A 22,220-nucleotide genomic window follows, 5' to 3' on the forward strand; every position below is an offset into this window, starting at 1 on the left:
AGGGTTAGGGTTAGGGTTACGAGTTAGGGTTAGGGTTAGGAGTTATGGTTAGCGTTTAGGGTTAGCGTTTAGGGTTAGTGTTATGGTTAGGGCCATAGGGTTAGGTTTAGGGTTATGGTTAGGATTTAAGGGTTAAGTCTAGGGTTAGGGTTAGGGATTAAGGTTAAGGGGGGTTAAGGTTAGGGTTAGGGTTAGGAGTTAGGGTTAGGGTTAGGAGTTATGGTTAGCGTTTAGGGTTAGGGTTTAGGGTTAGGGTTACGGCTAGGGGCATAGGGTTAGGTTTAGGGTTATGGTTAGGTTTTAAGGGTTAGGTCTAGGGTTGGGGTTAGGGGTTAGGTTTAGAGGGGGTTAGGGTTAGGGTTAGGATTAGGAGGTAGGGTTAGTGTTAGGAGTTATGGTTAGCGTTCAGGGTTATGGTTTAGGGTTAGGGTTACGGTTAGGGGCATAGGGTTAGGTTTAGGGTTATGGTTAGGTTTTAAGGGTTAGGTCTAGGGTTAGGAATAGGGGTTAGGTTTAGGGGTCGTTAGGGTTAGGGTTACGAGTTAGGGTTAGGGTTAGGAGTTATGGTTAGCGTTTAAGGTTAGTGTTTAGGGTTAGGGTTACGGCTAGGGGCATAGGGGTAGGTTTAGGGTTATGGTTAGTTTTTAAGGGTTAGGTGTAGGGTTATGGTTAGGGATTAAGGTTAAGCGGGGGTTAAGGTTAGGGTTAGGGTTACGAGTTAGGGTTAGGAGTTATGGTTAGCGTTTAAGGTTAGTGTTTAGGGTTAGGGTTACGGCTAGGGGCATAGGGGTAGCTTTAGGGTTATGGTTAGGTTTTAAGGGTTAGGTCTAGGGTTAGGGTTAGGGATTAAGGTTAAGGGGGGGTTAAGGTTAGGGTTAGGGTTGGGAGTTAGGGTTAGGGTTAGGAGTTATGGTTAGCGTTTAGGGTTAGGGTTTAGGGTTAGGGTTACGGCTAGGGGCATAGGGTTAGGTTTAGGGTTATGGTTAGGTTTTCAGGGTTAGGTCTAGTGACAGTGTTAGGGGTTAGGTTTAGGAGGGGTTAGGGTTAGGGTTAGGATTGGGAGTTAGGGTTAGTGTTAGGAGTTATGGTTAGCATTAAGGGTTAGAGTTTAGCGTGATGGTTACGGTATAGGGGCATAGGGTTAGGTTTAGGGTTATGTTAGGTTTTCAGGGTTAGGTCTAGGGTTAGGGTTAGGGGTTAGGTTTAGAGGGGGTTAGGGTTAGGGTTAGGGTTACGAGTTAGGGTTAGGGTTAGGAGTTATGGTTAGCGTTTAGGGTTAGCGTTTAGGGTTAGTGTTATGGTTAGGGGCATAGGGTTAGGTTTAGGGTTATGGTTAGGATTTAAGGGTTAAGTCTAGGGTTAGGGTTAGGGATTAAGGTTAAGGGGGGTTAAGGTTAGGGTTAGGGTTAGGAGTTAGGGTTAGGGTTAGGAGTTATGGTTAGCGTTTAGGGTTAGGGTTTAGGGTTAGGGTTACGGCTAGGGGCATAGGGTTAGGTTTAGGGTTATGGTTAGGTTTTAAGGGTTAGGTCTAGGGTTGGGGTTAGGGGTTAGGTTTAGAGGGGGTTAGGGTTAGGGTTAGGGTTCCGAGTTAGTGTTAGGGTTAGGAGTTATGGTTAGCATTTAGGGTTAGTGTTTAGGGTTAGGGTTACGGCTAGGGGCATAGGGTTAGGTTTAGGGTTATGGTTAGGATTTAAGGGTTAAGTCTAGGGTTAGGGTTAGGGATTAAGGTTAAGGGGGGGTTAAGGTTAGGGTTAGGGTTAGGAGTTAGGGTTAGGGTTAGGAGTTATGGTTAGCGTTTAGGGTTAGGGTTTAGGGTTAGGGTTACGGCTAGGGGCATAGGGTTAGGTTTAGGGTTATGGTTAGGTTTTAAGGGTTAGGTCTAGGGTTAGGAATAGGGGTTAGGTTTAGAGGGGGTTAGGGTTAGGGTTAGGGTTACGAGTTAGGGTTAGGGTTAGAAGTTATGGTTAGCGTTTAAGGTTAGTGTTTATGGTTAGGGTTACGGCTAGGGGCATAGGGGTACGTTTAGGGTTATGGTTAGGTTTTAAGGGTTAGGTCTAGGGTTATGGTTAGGGATTAAGGTTAAGCGGGGGTTAAGGTTAGGGTTAGGGTTACGAGTTAGGGTTAGGGTTAGGAGTTAGGGTTAGGGTTAGGAGTTATGGTTAGCGTTTAGGGTTATGGTTTAGGGTTAGGGTTACGGCTAGGGGCATAGGGTTAGGTTTAGGGTTGAGGTTAGGTTTTCAGGGTTAGGTGTAGCGCTAGTGTTAGGGGTTAGGTTTAGGGGGGAGTTAGGGTTAGGGTTAGTTGTGGGAATTAGGGTTAGTGTTAGGAGTTATGGTTAGCGTTAAGGGTTAGAGTTTAGCGTGATGGTTACGGTATAGGGGCATAGGGTTAGGTTTAGGGTTATGTTAGGTTTTCAGGGTTAGGTCTAGGGTTAGGGTTAGGGGTTAGGTTTAGAGGGGGTTAGGGTTAGGGTTACGAGTTAGGGTTAGGGTTAGGAGTTATGGATAGCGTTTAGGGTTAGCGTTTAGGGTTAGTGTTATGGTTAGGGGCATAGGGTTAGGTTTAGGGTTATGGTTAGGATTTAAGGGTTAAGTCTAGGGTTAGGGTTAGGGATTAAGGTTAAGGGGGGTTAAGGTTAGGGTTAGGGTTAGGAGTTAGGGTTAGGGTTAGGAGTTATGGTTAGCGTTTAGGGTTAGGGTTTAGGGTTAGGGTTACGGCTAGGGGCATAGGGTTAGGTTTAGGGTTATGGTTAGGTTTTAAGGGTTAGGTCTAGGGTTGGGGTTAGGGGTTTCGTTTAGAGGGGGTTAGGGTTAGGGTTAGGATTAGGAGGTAGGGTTAGTGTTAGGAGTTATGGTTAGCGTTCAGGGTTAGGGTTTAGGGTTAGGGTTACGGTTAGGGGCATAGGGTTAGGTTTAGGGTTATGGTTAGGTTTTAAGGGTTAGGTCTAGGGTTAGGAATAGGGGTTAGGTTTAGGGGTCGTTAGGGTTAGGGTTAGGGTTAGGAGTTAGGGTTAGGGTTAGGAGTTATGGTTAGCGTTTAAGGTTAGTGTTTAGGGTTAGGGTTACGGCTAGGGGCATAGGGGTAGGTTTAGGGTTATGGTTAGTTTTTAAGGGTTAGGTGTAGGGTTATGGTTAGGGATTAAGGTTAAGCGGGGGTTAAGGTTAGGGTTAGGGTTACGAGTTAGGGTTAGGGTTAGGAGTTATGGTTAGCGTTTAAGGTTAGTGTTTAGGGTTAGGGTTACGGCTAGGGGCATAGGGGTAGCTTTAGGGTTATGGTTAGGTTTTAAGGGTTAGGTCTAGGGTTAGGGTTAGGGATTAAGGTTAAGGGGGGGTTAAGGTTAGGGTTAGGGTTGGGAGTTAGGGTTAGGGTTAGGAGTTATGGTTAGCGTTTAGGGTTAGGGTTTAGGGTTAGGGTTACGGCTAGGGGCATAGGGTTAGGTTTAGGGTTATGGTTAGGTTTTCAGGGTTAGGTCTAGTGACAGTGTTAGGGGTTAGGTTTAGGAGGGGTTAGGGTTAGGGTTAGGATTGGGAGTTAGGGTTAGTGTTAGGAGTTATGGTTAGCGTTAAGGGTTAGAGTTTAGCGTGATGGTTACGGTATAGGGGCATAGGGTTAGGTTTAGGGTTATGTTAGGTTTTCAGGGTTAGGTCTAGGGTTAGGTTTAGGGGTTAGGTTTAGAGGGGGTTAGGGTTAGGGTTAGGGTTACGAGTTAGGGTTAGGGTTAGGAGTTATGGTTAGCGTTTAGGGTTAGCGTTTAGGGTTAGTGTTATGGTTAGGGGCATAGGGTTAGGTTTAGGGTTATGGTTAGGATTTAAGGGTTAAGTCTAGGGTTAGGGTTAGGGATTAAGGTTAAGGGGGGTTAAGGTTAGGGTTAGGGTTAGGAGTTAGGGTTAGGGTTAGGAGTTATGGTTAGCGTTTAGGGTTAGGGTTTAGGGTTAGGGTTACGGCTAGGGGCATAGGGTTAGGTTTAGGGTTATGGTTAGGTTTTAAGGGTTAGGTCTAGGGTTGGGGTTAGGGGTTAGGTTTAGAGGGGGTTAGGGTTAGGGTTAGAGTTCCGAGTTAGTGTTAGGGTTAGGAGTTATGGTTAGCGTTTAGGGTTAGTGTTTAGGGTTAGGGTTACGGCTAGGGGCATAGGGTTAGGTTTAGGGTTATGGTTAGGATTTAAGGGTTAAGTCTAGGGTTAGGGTTAGGGATTAAGGTTAAGGGGGGTTAAGGTTAGGGTTAGGGTTAGGAGTTAGGGTTAGGGTTAGGAGTTATGGTTAGCGTTCAGGGTTAGGGTTTAGGGTTAGGGTTACGGTTAGGGGCATAGGGTTAGGTTTAGGGTTATGGTTAGGTTTTAAGGGTTAGGTCTAGGGTTAGGAATAGGGGTTAGGTTTAGGGGTCGTTAGGGTTAGGGTTACGAGTTAGGGTTAGGGTTAGGAGTTATGGTTAGCGTTTAAGGTTAGTGTTTATGGTTAGGGTTACGGCTAGGGGCATAGGGGTAGCTTTAGGGTTATGGTTAGGTTTTAAGGGTTAGGTCTAGGGTTAGGGTTAGGGATTAAGGTTAAGCGGGGGTTAAGGTTAGGGTTAGGGTTGGGAGTTAGGGTTAGGGTTAGGAGTTATGGTTAGCGTTTAGGGTTAGGGTTTAGGGTTAGGGTTACGGCTAGGGGCATAGGGTTAGGTTTAGGGTTATGGTTAGGTTTTCAGGGTTAGGTCTAGTGACAGTGTTAGGGGTTAGGTTTAGGAGGGGTTAGGGTTAGGGTTAGGATTGGGAGTTAGGGTTAGTGTTAGGAGTTATGGTTAGCGTTAAGGGTTAGAGTTTAGCGTGATGGTTACGGTATAGGGGCATAGGGTTAGGTTTAGGGTTATGTTAGGTTTTCAGGGTTAGGTCTAGGGTTAGGGTTAGGGGTTAGGTTTAGAGGGGGTTAGGGTTAGGGTTACGAGTTAGGGTTAGGGTTAGGAGTTATGGTTAGCGTTTAGGGTTAGCGTTTAGGGTTAGTGTTATGGTTAGGGGCATAGGGTTAGGTTTAGGGTTATGGTTAGGATTTAAGGGTTAAGTCTAGGGTTAGGGTTAGGGATTAAGGTTAAGGGGGGTTAAGGTTAGGGTTAGGGTTAGGAGTTAGGGTTAGGGTTAGGAGTTATGGTTAGCGTTTAGGGTTAGGGTTTAGGGTTAGGGTTACGGCTAGGGGCATAGGGTTAGGTTTAGGGTTATGGTTAGGTTTTAAGGGTTAGGTCTAGGGTTGGGGTTAGGGGTTAGGTTTAGAGGGGGTTAGGGTTAGGGTTAGGGTTCCGAGTTATTGTTAGGGTTAGGAGTTATGGTTAGCGTTTAGGGTTAGTGTTTAGGGTTAGGGTTACGGCTAGGGGCATAGGGTTAGGTTTAGGGTTATGGTTAGGATTTAAGGGTTAAGTCTAGGGTTAGGGTTAGGGATTAAGGTTAAGGGGGGTTAAGGTTAGGGTTAGGGTTAGGAGTTAGGGTTAGGGTTAGGAGTTATGGTTAGCGTTCAGGGTTAGGGTTTAGGGTTAGGGTTACGGTTAGGGGCATAGGGTTAGGTTTAGGGTTATGGTTAGGTTTTAAGGGTTAGGTCTAGGGTTAGGAATAGGGGTTAGGTTTAGGGGTCGTTAGGGTTAGGGTTAGGGTTACGAGTTAGGGTTAGGGTTAGGAGTTATGGTTAGCGTTTAAGGTTAGTGTTTATGGTTAGGGTTACGGCTAGGGGCATAGGGGTAGCTTTAGGGTTATGGTTAGGTTTTAAGGGTTAGGTCTAGGGTTAGGGTTAGGGATTAAGGTTAAGGGGGGGTTAAGGTTAGGGTTAGGGTTGGGAGTTAGGGTTAGGGTTAGGAGTTATGGTTAGCGTTTAGGGTTAGGGTTTAGGGTTAGGGTTACGGCTAGGGGCATAGGGTTAGGTTTAGGGTTATGGTTAGGTTTTCAGGGTTAGGTCTAGTGACAGTGTTAGGGGTTAGGTTTAGGAGGGGTTAGGGTTAGGGTTAGGATTGGGAGTTAGGGTTAGTGTTAGGAGTTATGGTTAGCGTTAAGGGTTAGAGTTTAGCGTGATGGTTACGGTATAGGGGCATAGGGTTAGGTTTAGGGTTATGTTAGGTTTTCAGGGTTAGGTCTAGGGTTAGGGTTAGGGGTTAGGTTTAGAGGGGGTTAGGGTTAGGGTTACGAGTTAGGGTTAGGGTTAGGAGTTATGGTTAGCGTTTAGGGTTAGTGTTATGGTTAGGGGCATAGGGTTAGGTTTAGGGTTATGGTTAGGATTTAAGTGTTAAGTCTAGGGTTAGGGTTAGGGATTAAGGTTAAGGGGGGTTAAGGTTAGGGTTAGGGTTAGGAGTTAGGGTTAGGAGTTATGGTTAGCGTTTAGGGTTAGGGTTTAGGGTTAGGGTTACGGCTAGGGGCATAGGGTTAGGTTTAGGGTTATGGTTAGGTTTTAAGGGTTAGGTCTAGGGTTGGGGTTAGGGGTTAGGTTTAGAGGGGGTTAGGGTTAGGGTTAGGGTTCCGAGTTAGTGTTAGGGTTAGGAGTTATGGTTAGCGTTTAGGGTTAGTGTTTAGGGTTAGGGTTACGGCTAGGGGCATAGGGTTAGGTTTAGGGTTATGGTTAGGATTTAAGGGTTAAGTCTAGGGTTAGGGTTAGGGATTAAGGTTAAGGGGGGTTAAGGTTAGGGTTAGGGTTAGGAGTTAGGGTTAGGGTTAGGAGTTATGGTTAGCGTTTAGGGTTAGGGTTTAGGGTTAGGGTTACGGCTAGGGGCATAGGGTTAGGTTTAGGGTTATGGTTAGGTTTTAAGGGTTAGGTCTAGGGTTAGGAATAGGGGTTAGGTTTAGAGGGGGTTAGGGTTAGGGTTAGGGTTACGAGTTAGGGTTAGGGTTAGAAGTTATGGTTAGCGTTTAAGGTTAGTGTTTATGGTTAGGGTTACGGCTAGGGGCATAGGGGTAGGTTTAGGGTTATGGTTAGTTTTTAAGGGTTAGGTCTAGGGTTATGGTTAGGGATTAAGGTTAAGCGGGGGTTAAGGTTAGGGTTAGGGTTACGAGTTAGGGTTAGGGTTAGGAGTTAGGGTTAGGGTTAGGAGTTATGGTTAGCGTTTAGGGTTATGGTTTAGGGTTAGGGTTACGGCTAGGGGCATAGGGTTAAGTTTAGGGTTGGGGTTAGGTTTTCAGGGTTAGGTGTAGCGCTAGTGTTAGGGGTTAGGTTTAGGGGGGAGTTAGGGTTAGGGTTAGTTGTGGGAATTAGGGTTAGTGTTAGGAGTTATGGTTAGCGTTAAGGGTTAGAGTTTAGCGTGATGGTTACGGTATAGGGGCATAGGGTTAGGTTTAGGGTTATGTTAGGTTTTCAGGGTTAGGTCTAGGGTTAGGGTTAGGGGTTAGGTTTAGAGGGGGTTAGGGTTAGGGTTAGGGTTACGAGTTAGGGTTAGGGTTAGGAGTTATGGATAGTGTTTAGGGTTAGCGTTTAGGGTTAGTGTTATGGTTAGGGGCATAGGGTTAGGTTTAGGGTTATGGTTAGGATTTAAGGGTTAAGTCTAGGGTTAGGGTTAGGGATTAAGGTTAAGGGGGGTTAAGGTTAGGGTTAGGGTTAGGAGTTAGGGTTAGGGTTAGGAGTTATGGTTAGCGTTTAGGGTTAGGGTTTAGGGTTAGGGTTACGGCTAGGGGCATAGGGTTAGGTTTAGGGTTATGGTTAGGTTTTAAGGGTTAGGTCTAGGGTTGGGGTTAGGGGTTAGGTTTAGAGGGGGTTAGGGTTAGGGTTCCGAGGTAGTGTTAGGGTTAGGAGTTATGGTTAGCGTTTAGGGTTAGTGTTTAGGGTTAGGGTTACGGCTAGGGGCATAGGGTTAGGTTTAGGGTTATGGTTAGGATTTAAGGGTTAAGTCTAGGGTTAGGGTTAGGGATTAAGGTTAAGGGGGGTTAAGGTTAGGGTTAGGGTTAGGAGTTAGGGTTAGGGTTAGGAGTTATGGTTAGCGTTTAGGGTTAGGGTTTAGGGTTAGGGTTACGGCTAGGGGCATAGGGTTAGGTTTAGGGTTATGGTTAGGTTTTAAGGGTTAGGTCTAGGGTTAGGAATAGGGGTTAGGTTTAGAGGGGGTTAGGGTTAGGGTTAGGGTTACGAGTTAGGGTTAGGGTTAGAAGTTATGGTTAGCGTTTAAGGTTAGTGTTTATGGTTAGGGTTACGGCTAGGGGCATAGGGGTACGTTTAGGGTTATGGTTAGGTTTTAAGGGTTAGGTCTAGGGTTATGGTTAGGGATTAAGGTTAAGCGGGGGTTAAGGTTAGGGTTAGGGTTACGAGTTAGGGTTAGGGTTAGGAGTTAGGGTTAGGGTTAGGAGTTATGGTTAGCGTTTAGGGTTATGGTTTAGGGTTAGGGTTACGGCTAGGGGCATAGGGTTAGGTTTAGGGTTGAGGTTAGGTTTTCAGGGTTAGGTGTAGCGCTAGTGTTAGGGGTTAGGTTTAGGGGGGAGTTAGGGTTAGTTGTGGGAATTAGGGTTAGTGTTAGGAGTTATGGTTAGCGTTAAGGGTTAGAGTTTAGCGTGATGGTTACGGTATAGGGGCATAGGGTTAGGTTTAGGGTTATGTTAGGTTTTCAGGGTTAGGTCTAGGGTTAGGTTTAGGGGTTAGGTTTAGAGGGGGTTAGGGTTAGGGTTACGAGTTAGGGTTAGGGTTAGGAGTTATGGTTAGCGTTTAGGGTTAGCGTTTAGGGTTAGTGTTATGGTTAGGGGCATAGGGTTAGGTTTAGGGTTATGGTTAGGATTTAAGGGTTAAGTCTAGGGTTAGGGTTAGGGATTAAGGTTAAGGGGGGTTAAGGTTAGGGTTAGGGTTAGGAGTTAGGGTTAGGGTTAGGAGTTATGGTTAGCGTTTAGGGTTAGGGTTTAGGGTTAGGGTTACGGCTAGGGGCATAGGGTTAGGTTTAGGGTTATGGTTAGGTTTTAAGGGTTAGGTCTAGGGTTGGGGTTAGGGGTTAGGTTTAGAGGGGGTTAGGGTTAGGGTTAGGGTTCCGAGGTAGTGTTAGGGTTAGGAGTTATGGTTAGCGTTTAGGGTTAGTGTTTAGGGTTAGGGTTACGGCTAGGGGCATAGGGTTAGGTTTAGGGTTATGGTTAGGATTTAAGGGTTAAGTCTAGGGTTAGGGTTAGGGATTAAGGTTAAGGGGGGTTAAGGTTAGGGTTAGGGTTAGGAGTTAGGGTTAGGGTTAGGAGTTATGGTTAGCGTTTAGGGTTAGGGTTTAGGGTTAGGGTTACGGCTAGGGGCATAGGGTTAGGTTTAGGGTTATGGTTAGGTTTTAAGGGTTAGGTCTAGGGTTAGGAATAGGGGTTAGGTTTAGAGGGGGTTAGGGTTAGGGTTAGGGTTACGAGTTAGGGTTAGGGTTAGAAGTTATGGTTAGCGTTTAAGGTTAGTGTTTATGGTTAGGGTTACGGCTAGGGGCATAGGGGTACGTTTAGGGTTATGGTTAGGTTTTAAGGGTTAGGTCTAGGGTTATGGTTAGGGATTAAGGTTAAGCGGGGGTTAAGGTTAGGGTTAGGGTTACGAGTTAGGGTTAGGGTTAGGAGTTAGGGTTAGGGTTAGGAGTTATGGTTAGCGTTTAGGGTTATGGTTTAGGGTTAGGGTTACGGCTAGGGGCATAGGGTTAGGTTTAGGGTTGAGGTTAGGTTTTCAGGGTTAGGTGTAGCGCTAGTGTTAGGGGTTAGGTTTAGGGGGGAGTTAGGGTTAGTTGTGGGAATTAGGGTTAGTGTTAGGAGTTATGGTTAGCGTTAAGGGTTAGAGTTTAGCGTGATGGTTACGGTATAGGGGCATAGGGTTAGGTTTAGGGTTATGTTAGGTTTTCAGGGTTAGGTCTAGGGTTAGGGTTAGGGGTTAGGTTTAGAGGGGGTTAGGGTTAGGGTTACGAGTTAGGGTTAGGGTTAGGAGTTATGGTTAGCGTTTAGGGTTAGCGTTTAGGGTTAGTGTTATGGTTAGGGGCATAGGGTTAGGTTTAGGGTTATGGTTAGGATTTAAGGGTTAAGTCTAGGGTTAGGGTTAGGGATTAAGGTTAAGGGGGGTTAAGGTTAGGGTTAGGGTTAGGAGTTAGGGTTAGGGTTAGGAGTTATGGTTAGCGTTTAGGGTTAGGGTTTAGGGTTAGGGTTACGGCTAGGGGCATAGGGTTAGGTTTAGGGTTATGGTTAGGTTTTAAGGGTTAGGTCTAGGGTTGGGGTTAGGGGTTAGGTTTAGAGGGGGTTAGGGTTAGGGTTAGGGTTCCGAGTTAGTGTTAGGGTTAGGAGTTATGGTTAGCGTTTAGGGTTAGTGTTTAGGGTTAGGGTTACGGCTAGGGGCATAGGGTTAGGTTTAGGGTTATGGTTAGGATTTAAGGGTTAAGTCTAGGGTTAGGGTTAGGGATTAAGGTTAAGGGGGGTTAAGGTTAGGGTTAGGGTTAGGAGTTAGGGTTAGGGTTAGGAGTTATGGTTAGCGTTCAGGGTTAGGGTTTAGGGTTAGGGTTACGGTTAGGGGCATAGGGGTAGGTTTAGGGTTATGGTTAGGTTTTAAGGGTTAGGTCTAGGGTTAGGAATAGGGGTTAGGTTTAGGGGTCGTTAGGGTTAGGGTTAGGGTTACGAGTTAGGGTTAGGGTTAGGAGTTATGGTTAGCGTTTAAGGTTAGTGTTTATGGTTAGGGTTACGGCTAGGGGCATAGGGGTAGCTTTAGGGTTATGGTTAGGTTTTAAGGGTTAGGTCTAGGGTTAGGGTTAGGGATTAAGGTTAAGGGGGTTTAAGGTTAGGGTTAGGGTTGGGAGTTAGGGTTAGGGTTAGGAGTTATGGTTAGCGTTTAGGGTTAGGGTTTAGGGTTAGGGTTACGGCTAGGGGCATAGGGTTAGGTTTAGGGTTATGGTTAGGTTTTCAGGGTTAGGTCTAGTGACAGTGTTAGGGGTTAGGTTTAGGAGGGGTTAGGGTTAGGGTTAGGATTGGGAGTTAGGGTTAGTGTTAGGAGTTATGGTTAGCGTTAAGGGTTAGAGTTTAGCGTGATGGTTACGGTATAGGGGCATAGGGTTAGGTTTAGGGTTATGTTAGGTTTTCAGGGTTAGGTCTAGGGTTAGGGTTAGGGGTTAGGTTTAGAGGGGGTTAGGGTTAGGGTTACGAGTTAGGGTTAGGGTTAGGAGTTATGGTTAGCGTTTAGGGTTAGCGTTTAGGGTTAGTGTTATGGTTAGGGGCATAGGGTTAGGTTTAGGGTTATGGTTAGGATTTAAGTGTTAAGTCTAGGGTTAGGGTTAGGGATTAAGGTTAAGGGGGGTTAAGGTTAGGGTTAGGGTTAGGAGTTAGGGTTAGGGTTAGGAGTTATGGTTAGCGTTTAGGGTTAGGGTTTAGGGTTAGGGTTACGGCTAGGGGCATAGGGTTAGGTTTAGGGTTATGGTTAGGTTTTAAGGGTTAGGTCTAGGGTTGGGGTTAGGGGTTAGGTTTAGAGGGGGTTAGGGTTAGGGTTAGGGTTCCGAGTTAGTGTTAGGGTTAGGAGTTATGGTTAGCGTTTAGGGTTAGTGTTTAGGGTTAGGGTTACGGCTAGGGGCATAGGGTTAGGTTTAGGGTTATGGTTAGGATTTAAGGGTTAAGTCTAGGGTTAGGGTTAGGGATTAAGGTTAAGGGGGGTTAAGGTTAGGGTTAGGGTTAGGAGTTAGGGTTAGGGTTAGGAGTTATGGTTAGCGTTCAGGGTTAGGGTTTAGGGTTAGGGTTACGGTTAGGGGCATAGGGTTAGGTTTAGGGTTATGGTTAGGTTTTAAGGGTTAGGTCTAGGGTTAGGAATAGGGGTTAGGTTTAGGGGTCGTTAGGGTTAGGGTTAGGGTTACGAGTTAGGGTTAGGGTTAGGAGTTATGGTTAGCGTTTAAGGTTAGTGTTTATGGTTAGGGTTACGGCTAGGGGCATAGGGTTAGGTTTAGGGTTATGGTTAGGTTTTAAGGGTTAGGTCTAGGGTTAGGGTTAGGGATTAAGGTTAAGGGGGGGTTAAGGTTAGGGTTAGGGTTGGGAGTTAGGGTTAGGGTTAGGAGTTATGGTTAGCGTTTAGGGTTAGGGTTTAGGGTTAGGGTTACGGCTAGGGGCATAGGGTTAGGTTTAGGGTTATGGTTAGGTTTTCAGGGTTAGGTCTAGTGACAGTGTTAGGGGTTAGGTTTAGGAGGGGTTAGGGTTAGGGTTAGGATTGGGAGTTAGGGTTAGTGTTAGGAGTTATGGTTAGCGTTAAGGGTTAGAGTTTAGCGTGATGGTTACGGTATAGGGGCATAGGGTTAGGTTTAGGGTTATGTTAGGTTTTCAGGGTTAGGTCTAGGGTTAGGGTTAGGGGTTAGGTTTAGAGGGGGTTAGGGTTAGGGTTACGAGTTAGGGTTAGGGTTAGGAGTTATGGTTAGCGTTTAGGGTTAGCGTTTAGGGTTAGTGTTATGGTTAGGGGCATAGGGTTAGGTTTAGGGTTATGGTTAGGATTTAAGTGTTAAGTCTAGGGTTAGGGTTAGGGATTAAGGTTAAGGGGGGTTAAGGTTAGGGTTAGGGTTAGGAGTTAGGGTTAGGGTTAGGAGTTATGGTTAGCGTTTAGGGTTAGGGTTTAGGGTTAGGGTTACGGCTAGGGGCATAGGGTTAGGTTTAGGGTTATGGTTAGGTTTTAAGGGTTAGGTCTAGGGTTGGGGTTAGGGGTTAGGTTTAGAGGGGGTTAGGGTTAGGGTTAGGGTTCCGAGTTAGTGTTAGGGTTAGGAGTTATGGTTAGCGTTTAGGGTTAGTGTTTAGGGTTAGGGTTACGGCTAGGGGCATAGGGTTAGGTTTAGGGTTATGGTTAGGATTTAAGGGTTAAGTCTAGGGTTAGGGTTAGGGATTAAGGTTAAGGGGGGTTAAGGTTAGGGTTAGGGTTAGGAGTTAGGGTTAGGGTTAGGAGTTATGGTTAGCGTTTAGGGTTAGGGTTTAGGGTTAGGGTTACGGCTAGGGGCATAGGGTTAGGTTTAGGGTTATGGTTAGGTTTTAAGGGTTAGGTCTAGGGTTAGGAATAGGGGTTAGGTTTAGAGGGGGTTAGGGTTAGGGTTAGGGTTACGAGTTAGGGTTAGGGTTAGAAGTTATGGTTAGCGTTTAAGGTTAGTGTTTATGGTTAGGGTTACGGCTAGGGGCATAGGGGTAGGTTTAGGGTTATGGTTAGTTTTTAAGGGTTAGGTCTAGGGTTATGGTTAGGGATTAAGGTTAAGCGGGGGTTAAGGTTAGGGTTAGGGTTACGAGTTAGGGTTAGGGTTAGGAGTTAGGGTTAGGGTTAGGAGTTATGGTTAGCGTTTAGGGTTATGGTTTAGGGTTAGGGTTACGGCTAGGGGCATAGGGTTAAGTTTAGGGTTGAGGTTAGGTTTTCAGGGTTAGGTGTAGCGCTAGTGTTAGGGGTTAGGTTTAGGGGGGAGTTAGGGTTAGGGTTAGTTGTGGGAATTAGGGTTAGTGTTAGGAGTTATGGTTAGCGTTAAGGGTTAGAGTTTAGCGTGATGGTTACGGTATAGGGGCATAGGGTTAGGTTTAGGGTTATGTTAGGTTTTCAGGGTTAGGTCTAGGGTTAGGGTTAGGGGTTAGGTTTAGAGGGGGTTAGGGTTAGGGTTAGGGTTACGAGTTAGGGTTAGGGTTAGGAGTTATGGATAGTGTTTAGGGTTAGCGTTTAGGGTTAGTGTTATGGTTAGGGGCATAGGGTTAGGTTTAGGGTTATGGTTAGGATTTAAGGGTTAAGTCTAGGGTTAGGGTTAGGGATTAAGGTTAAGGGGGGTTAAGGTTAGGGTTAGGGTTAGGAGTTAGGGTTAGGGTTAGGAGTTATGGTTAGCGTTTAGGGTTAGGGTTTAGGGTTAGGGTTACGGCTAGGGGCATAGGGTTAGGTTTAGGGTTATGGTTAGGTTTTAAGGGTTAGGTCTAGGGTTGGGGTTAGGGGTTAGGTTTAGAGGGGGTTAGGGTTAGGGTTAGGGTTCCGAGGTAGTGTTAGGGTTAGGAGTTATGGTTAGCGTTTAGGGTTAGTGTTTAGGGTTAGGGTTACGGCTAGGGGCATAGGGTTAGGTTTAGGGTTATGGTTAGGATTTAAGGGTTAAGTCTAGGGTTAGGGTTAGGGATTAAGGTTAAGGGGGGTTAAGGTTAGGGTTAGGGTTAGGAGTTAGGGTTAGGGTTAGGAGTTATGGTTAGCGTTTAGGGTTAGGGTTTAGGGTTAGGGTTACGGCTAGGGGCATAGGGTTAGGTTTAGGGTTATGGTTAGGTTTTAAGGGTTAGGTCTAGGGTTAGGAATAGGGGTTAGGTTTAGAGGGGGTTAGGGTTAGGGTTAAGGTTACGAGTTAGGGTTAGGGTTAGAAGTTATGGTTAGCGTTTAAGGTTAGTGTTTATAGTTAGGGTTACGGCTAGGGGCATAGGGGTACGTTTAGGGTTATGGTTAGGTTTTAAGGGTTAGGTCTAGGGTTATGGTTAGGGATTAAGGTTAAGCGGGGGTTAAGGTTAGTGTTAGGGTTACGAGTTAGGGTTAGGGTTAGGAGTTAGGGTTAGGGTTAGGAGTTATGGTTAGCGTTTAGGGTTATGGTTTAGGGTTAGGGTTACGGCTAGGGGCATAGGGTTAGGTTTAGGGTTGAGGTTAGGTTTTCAGGGTTAGGTGTAGCGCTAGTGTTAGGGGTTAGGTTTAGGGGGGAGTTAGGGTTAGGGTTAGTTGTGGGAATTAGGGTTAGTGTTAGGAGTTATGGTTAGCGTTAAGGGTTAGAGTTTAGCGTGATGGTTACGGTATAGGGGCATAGGGTTAGGTTTAGGGTTATGTTAGGTTTTCAGGGTTAGGTCTAGGGTTAGGGTTAGGGGTTAGGTTTAGAGGGGGTTAGGGTTAGGGTTAGGGTTACGAGTTAGGGTTAGGGTTAGGAGTTATGGATAGCGTTTAGGGTTAGCGTTTAGGGTTAGTGTTATGGTTAGGGGCATAGGGTTAGGTTTAGGGTTATGGTTAGGATTTAAGGGTTAAGTCTAGGGTTAGGGTTAGGGATTAAGGTTAAGGGGGGTTAAGGTTAGGGTTAGGGTTAGGAGTTAGGGTTAGGGTTAGGAGTTATGGTTAGCGTTTAGGGTTAGGGTTTAGGGTTAGGGTTACGGCTAGGGGCATAGGGTTAGGTTTAGGGTTATGGTTAGGTTTTAAGGGTTAGGTCTAGGGTTGGGGTTAGGGGTTAGGTTTAGAGGGGGTTAGGGTTAGGGTTAGGATTAGGAGGTAGGGTTAGTGTTAGGAGTTATGGTTAGCGTTCAGGGTTAGGGTTTAGGGTTAGGGTTACGGTTAGGGGCATAGGGTTAGGTTTAGGGTTATGGTTAGGTTTTAAGGGTTAGGTCTAGGGTTAGGAATAGGGGTTAGGTTTAGGGGTCGTTAGGGTTAGGGTTAGGGTTACGAGTTAGGGTTAGGGTTAGGAGTTATGGTTAGCGTTTAAGGTTAGTGTTTAGGGTTAGGGTTACGGCTAGGGGCATAGGGGTAGGTTTAGGGTTATGGTTAGTTTTTAAGGGTTAGGTGTAGGGTTATGGTTAGGGATTAAGGTTAAGCGGGGGTTAAGGTTAGGGTTAGGGTTACGAGTTAGGGTTAGGGTTAGGAGTTATGGTTAGCGTTTAAGGTTAGTGTTTAGGGTTAGGGTTACGGCTAGGGGCATAGGGGTAGCTTTAGGGTTATGGTTAGGTTTTAAGGGTTAGGTCTAGGGTTAGGGTTAGGGATTAAGGTTAAGGGGGGGTTAAGGTTAGGGTTAGGGTTGGGAGTTAGGGTTAGGGTTAGGAGTTATGGTTAGCGTTTAGGGTTAGGGTTTAGGGTTAGGGTTACGGCTAGGGGCATAGGGTTAGGTTTAGGGTTATGGTTAGGTTTTCAGGGTTAGGTCTAGTGACAGTGTTAGGGGTTAGGTTTAGGAGGGGTTAGGGTTAGGGTTAGGATTGGGAGTTAGGGTTAGTGTTAGGAGTTATGGTTAGCGTTAAGGGTTAGAGCTTAGCGTGATGGTTACGGTATAGGGGCATAGGGTTAGGTTTAGGGTTATGTTAGGTTTTCAGGGTTAGGTCTAGGGTTAGGTTTAGGGGTTAGGTTTAGAGGGGGTTAGGGTTAGGGTTAGGGTTACGAGTTAGGGTTAGGGTTAGGAGTTATGGTTAGCGTTTAGGGTTAGCGTTTAGGGTTAGTGTTATGGTTAGGGGCATAGGGTTAGGTTTAGGGTTATGGTTAGGATTTAAGGGTTAAGTCTAGGGTTAGGGTTAGGGATTAAGGTTAAGGGGGGTTAAGGTTAGGGTTAGGGTTAGGAGTTAGGGTTAGGGTTAGGAGTTATGGTTAGCGTTTAGGGTTAGGGTTTAGGGTTAGGGTTACGGCTAGGGGCATAGGGTTAGGTTTAGGGTTATGGTTAGGTTTTAAGGGTTAGGTCTAGGGTTGGGGTTAGGGGTTAGGTTTAGAGGGGGTTAGGGTTAGGGTTAGGGTTACGAGTTAGGGTTAGGGTTAGGAGTTATGGTTAGCGTTTAAGGTTAGTGTTTAGGGTTAGGGTTACGGCTAGGGGCATAGGGGTAGCTTTAGGGTTATGGTTAGGTTTTAAGGGTTAGGTCTAGGGTTAGGGTTAGGGATTAAGGTTAAGGGGGGGTTAAGGTTAGGGTTAGGGTTGGGAGTTAGGGTTAGGGTTAGGAGTTATGGTTAGCGTTTAGGGTTAGGGTTTAGGGTTAGGGTTACGGCTAGGGGCATAGGGTTAGGTTTAGGGTTATGGTTAGGTTTTCAGGGTTAGGTCTAGTGACAGTGTTAGGGGTTAGGTTTAGGAGGGGTTAGGGTTAGGGTTAGGATTGGGAGTTAGGGTTAGTGTTAGGAGTTATGGTTAGCGTTAAGGGTTAGAGTTTAGCGTGATGGTTACGGTATAGGGGCATAGGGTTAGGTTTAGGGTTATGTTAGGTTTTCAGGGTTAGGTCTAGGGTTAGGGTTAGGGGTTAGGTTTAGAGGGGGTTAGGGTTAGGGTTAGGGTTACGAGTTAGGGTTAGGGTTAGGAGTTATGGTTAGCGTTTAGGGTTAGCGTTTAGGGTTAGTGTTATGGTTAGGGGCATAGGGTTAGGTTTAGGGTTATGGTTAGGATTTAAGGGTTAAGTCTAGGGTTAGGGTTAGGGATTAAGGTTAAGGGGGGTTAAGGTTAGGGTTAGGGTTAGGAGTTAGGGTTAGGGTTAGGAGTTATGGTTAGCGTTTAGGGTTAGGGTTTAGGGTTAGGGTTACGGCTAGGGGCATAGGGTTAGGTTTAGGGTTATGGTTAGGTTTTAAGGGTTAGGTCTAGGGTTAGGAATAGGGGTTAGGTTTAGAGGGGGTTAGGGTTAGGGTTAGGGTTACGAGTTAGGGTTAGGGTTAGAAGTTATGGTTAGCGTTTAAGGTTAGTGTTTATGGTTAGGATTACGGCTAGGGGCATAGGGGTAGGTTTAGGGTTATGGTTAGTTTTTAAGGGTTAGGTCTAGGGTTATGGTTAGGGATTAAGGTTAAGCGGGGGTTAAGGTTAGGGTTAGGGTTACGAGTTAGGGTTAGGGTTAGGAGTTAGGGTTAGGGTTAGGAGTTATGGTTAGCGTTTAGGGTTATGGTTTAGGGTTAGGGTTACGGCTAGGGGCATAGGGTTAAGTTTAGGGTTGAGGTTAGGTTTTCAGGGTTAGGTGTAGCGCTAGTGTTAGGGGTTAGGTTTAGGGGGGAGTTAGGGTTAGGGTTAGTTGTGGGAATTAGGGTTAGTGTTAGGAGTTATGGTTAGCGTTAAGGGTTAGAGTTTAGCGTGATGGTTACGGTATAGGGGCATAGGGTTAGGTTTAGGGTTATGTTAGGTTTTCAGGGTTAGGTCTAGGGTTAGGGTTAGGGGTTAGGTTTAGAGGGGGTTAGGGTTAGGGTTACGAGTTAGGGTTAGGGTTAGGAGTTATGGATAGCATTTAGGGTTAGCGTTTAGGGTTAGTGTTCTGGTTAGGGGCATAGGGTTAGGTTTAGGGTTATGGTTAGGATTTAAGGGTTAAGTCTAGGGTTAGGGTTAGGGATTAAGGTTAAGGGGGGTTAAGGTTAGGGTTAGGGTTAGGAGTTAGGGTTAGGGTTAGGAGTTATGGTTAGCGTTTAGGGTTAGGGTTTAGGGTTAGGGTTACGGCTAGGGGCATAGGGTTAGGTTTAGGGTTATGGTTAGGTTTTAAGGGTTAGGTCTAGGGTTGGGGTTAGGGGTTAGGTTTAGAGGGGGTTAGGGTTAGGGTTAGGGTTAGGATTAGGAGGTAGGGTTAGTGTTAGGAGTTATGGTTAGCGTTCAGGGTTAGGGTTTAGGGTTAGGGTTACGGTTAGGGGCATAGGGTTAGGTTTAGGGTTATGGTTAGGTTTTAAGGGTTAGGTCTAGGGTTAGGAATAGGGGTTAGGTTTAGGGGTCGTTAGGGTTAGGGTTAGGGTTACGAGTTAGGGTTAGGGTTAGGAGTTATGGTTAGCGTTTAAGGTTAGTGTTTAGGGTTAGGGTTACGGCTAGGGGCATAGGGGTAGGTTTAGGGTTATGGTTAGTTTTTAAGGGTTAGGTGTAGGGTTATGGTTAGGGATTAAGGTTAAGCGGGGGTTAAGGTTAGGGTTAGGGTTACGAGTTAGGGTTAGGGTTAGGAGTTATGGTTAGCGTTTAAGGTTAGTGTTTAGGGTTAGGGTTACGGCTAGGGGCATAGGGGTAGCTTTAGGGTTATGGTTAGGTTTTAAGGGTTAGGTCTAGGGTTAGGGTTAGGGATTAAGGTTAAGGGGGGGTTAAGGTTAGGGTTAGGGTTGGGAGTTAGGGTTAGGGTTAGGAGTTATGGTTAGCGTTTAGGGTTAGGGTTTAGGGTTAGGGTTACGGCTAGGGGCATAGGGTTAGGTTTAGGGTTATGGTTAGGTTTTCAGGGTTAGGTCTAGTGACAGTGTTAGGGGTTAGGTTTAGGAGGGGTTAGGGTTAGGGTTAGGATTGGGAGTTAGGGTTAGTGTTAGGAGTTATGGTTAGCGTTAAGGGTTAGAGTTTAGCGTGATGGTTACGGTATAGGGGCATAGGGTTAGGTTTAGGGTTATGTTAGGTTTTCAGGGTTAGGTCTAGGGTTAGGGTTAGGGGTTAGGTTTAGAGGGGGTTAGGGTTAGGGTTAGGGTTACGAGTTAGGGTTAGGGTTAGGAGTTATGGTTAGCGTTTAGGGTTAGCGTTTAGGGTTAGTGTTATGGTTAGGGGCATAGGGTTAGGTTTAGGGTTATGGTTAGGATTTAAGGGTTAAGTCTAGGGTTAGGGTTAGGGATTAAGGTTAAGGGGGGTTAAGGTTAGGGTTAGGGTTAGGAGTTAGGGTTAGGGTTAGGAGTTATGGTTAGCGTTTAGGGTTAGGGTTTAGGGTTAGGGTTACGGCTAGGGGCATAGGGTTAGGTTTAGGGTTATGGTTAGGTTTTAAGGGTTAGGTCTAGGGTTGGGGTTAGGGGTTAGGTTTAGAGGGGGTTAGGGTTAGGGTTAGGGTTCCGAGTTAGTGTTAGGGTTAGGAGTTATGGTTAGCGTTTAGGGTTAGTGTTTAGGGTTAGGGTTACGGCTAGGGGCATAGGGTTAGGTTTAGGGTTATGGTTAGGATTTAAGGGTTAAGTCTAGGGTTAGGGTTAGGGATTAAGGTTAAGGGGGGTTAAGGTTAGGGTTAGGGTTAGGAGTTAGGGTTAGGGTTAGGAGTTATGGTTAGCGTTTAGGGTTAGGGTTTAGGGTTAGGGTTACGGTTAGGGGCATAGGGTTAGGTTTAGGGTTATGGTTAGGTTTTAAGGGTTAGGTCTAGGGTTAGGAATAGGGGTTAGGTTTAGGGGTCGTTAGGGTTAGGGTTAGGGTTACGAGTTAGGGTTAGGGTTAGGAGTTATGGTTAGCGTTTAAGGTTAGTGTTTAGGGTTAGGGTTACGGCTAGGGGCATAGGGGTAGCTTTAGGGTTATGGTTAGGTTTTAAGGGTTAGGTCTAGGGTTAGGGTTAGGGATTAAGGTTAAGGGGGGGTTAAGGTTAGGGTTAGGGTTGGGAGTTAGGGTTAGGGTTAGGAGTTATGGTTAGCGTTTAGGGTTAGGGTTTAGGGTTAGGGTTACGGCTAGGGGCATAGGGTTAGGTTTAGGGTTATGGTTAGGTTTTCAGGGTTAGGTCTAGTGACAGTGTTAGGGGTTAGGTTTAGGAGGGGTTAGGGTTAGGGTTAGGATTGGGAGTTAGGGTTAGTGTTAGGAGTTATGGTTAGCGTTAAGGGTTAGAGTTTAGCGTGATGGTTACGGTATAGGGGCATAGGGTTAGGTTTAGGGTTATGTTAGGTTTTCAGGGTTAGGTCTAGGGTTAGGGTTAGGGGTTAGGTTTAGAGGGGGTTAGGGTTAGGGTTAGGGTTACGAGTTAGGGTTAGGGTTAGGAGTTATGGTTAGCGTTTAGGGTTAGCGTTTAGGGTTAGTGTTATGGTTAGGGGCATAGGGTTAGGTTTAGGGTTATGGTTAGGATTTAAGGGTTAAGTCTAGGGTTAGGGTTAGGGATTAAGGTTAAGGGGGGTTAAGGTTAGGGTTAGGGTTAGGAGTTAGGGTTAGGGTTAGGAGTTATGGTTAGCGTTTAGGGTTAGGGTTTAGGGTTAGGGTTACGGCTAGGGGCATAGGGTTAGGTTTAGGGTTATGGTTAGGTTTTAAGGGTTAGGTCTAGGGTTAGGAATAGGGGTTAGGTTTAGAGGGGGTTAGGGTTAGGGTTAGGGTTACGAGTTAGGGTTAGGGTTAGAAGTTATGGTTAGCGTTTAAGGTTAGTGTTTATGGTTAGGATTACGGCTAGGGGCATAGGGGTAGGTTTAGGGTTATGGTTAGTTTTTAAGGGTTAGGTCTAGGGTTATGGTTAGGGATTAAGGTTAAGCGGGGGTTAAGGTTAGGGTTAGGGTTACGAGTTAGGGTTAGGGTTAGGAGTTAGGGTTAGGGTTAGGAGTTATGGTTAGCGTTTAGGGTTATGGTTTAGGGTTAGGGTTACGGCTAGGGGCATAGGGTTAAGTTTAGGGTTGAGGTTAGGTTTTCAGGGTTAGGTGTAGCGCTAGTGTTAGGGGTTAGGTTTAGGGGGGAGTTAGGGTTAGGGTTAGTTGTGGGAATTAGGGTTAGTGTTAGGAGTTATGGTTAGCGTTAAGGGTTAGAGTTTAGCGTGATGGTTACGGTATAGGGGCATAGGGTTAGGTTTAGGGTTATGTTAGGTTTTCAGGGTTAGGTCTAGGGTTAGGGTTAGGGGTTAGGTTTAGAGGGGGTTAGGGTTAGGGTTACGAGTTAGGGTTAGGGTTAGGAGTTATGGATAGCATTTAGGGTTAGCGTTTAGGGTTAGTGTTCTGGTTAGGGGCATAGGGTTAGGTTTAGGGTTATGGTTAGGATTTAAGGGTTAAGTCTAGGGTTAGGGTTAGGGATTAAGGTTAAGGGGGGTTAAGGTTAGGGTTAGGGTTAGGAGTTAGGGTTAGGGTTAGGAGTTATGGTTAGCGTTTAGGGTTAGGGTTTAGGGTTAGGGTTACGGCTAGGGGCATAGGGTTAGGTTTAGGGTTATGGTTAGGTTTTAAGGGTTAGGTCTAGGGTTGGGGTTAGGGGTTAGGTTTAGAGGGGGTTAGGGTTAGGGTTAGGGTTAGGATTAGGAGGTAGGGTTAGTGTTAGGAGTTATGGTTAGCGTTCAGGGTTAGGGTTTAGGGTTAGGGTTACGGTTAGGGGCATAGGGTTAGGTTTAGGGTTATGGTTAGGTTTTAAGGGTTAGGTCTAGGGTTAGGAATAGGGGTTAGGTTTAGGGGTCGTTAGGGTTAGGGTTAGGGTTACGAGTTAGGGTTAGGGTTAGGAGTTATGGTTAGCGTTTAAGGTTAGTGTTTAGGGTTAGGGTTACGGCTAGGGGCATAGGGGTAGCTTTAGGGTTATGGTTAGTTTTTAAGGGTTAGGTGTAGGGTTATGGTTAGGGATTAAGGTTAAGCGGGGGTTAAGGTTAGGGTTAGGGTTACGAGTTAGGGTTAGGGTTAGGAGTTATGGTTAGCGTTTAAGGTTAGTGTTTAGGGTTAGGGTTACGGCTAGGGGCATAGGGGTAGCTTTAGGGTTATGGTTAGGTTTTAAGGGTTAGGTCTAGGGTTAGGGTTAGGGATTAAGGTTAAGGGGGGGTTAAGGTTAGGGTTAGGGTTGGGAGTTAGGGTTAGGGTTAGGAGTTATGGTTAGCGTTTAGGGTTAGGGTTTAGGGTTAGGGTTACGGCTAGGGGCATAGGGTTAGGTTTAGGGTTATGGTTAGGTTTTCAGGGTTAGGTCTAGTGACAGTGTTAGGGGTTAGGTTTAGGAGGGGTTAGGGTTAGGGTTAGGATTGGGAGTTAGGGTTAGTGTTAGGAGTTATGGTTAGCGTTAAGGGTTAGAGTTTAGCGTGATGGTTA

The sequence above is a fragment of the Strix uralensis genome, chromosome 16, assembly GCF_047716275.1.
Source record: "Strix uralensis isolate ZFMK-TIS-50842 chromosome 16, bStrUra1, whole genome shotgun sequence".
Taxonomy (NCBI): Eukaryota; Metazoa; Chordata; class Aves; order Strigiformes; family Strigidae; genus Strix; species Strix uralensis.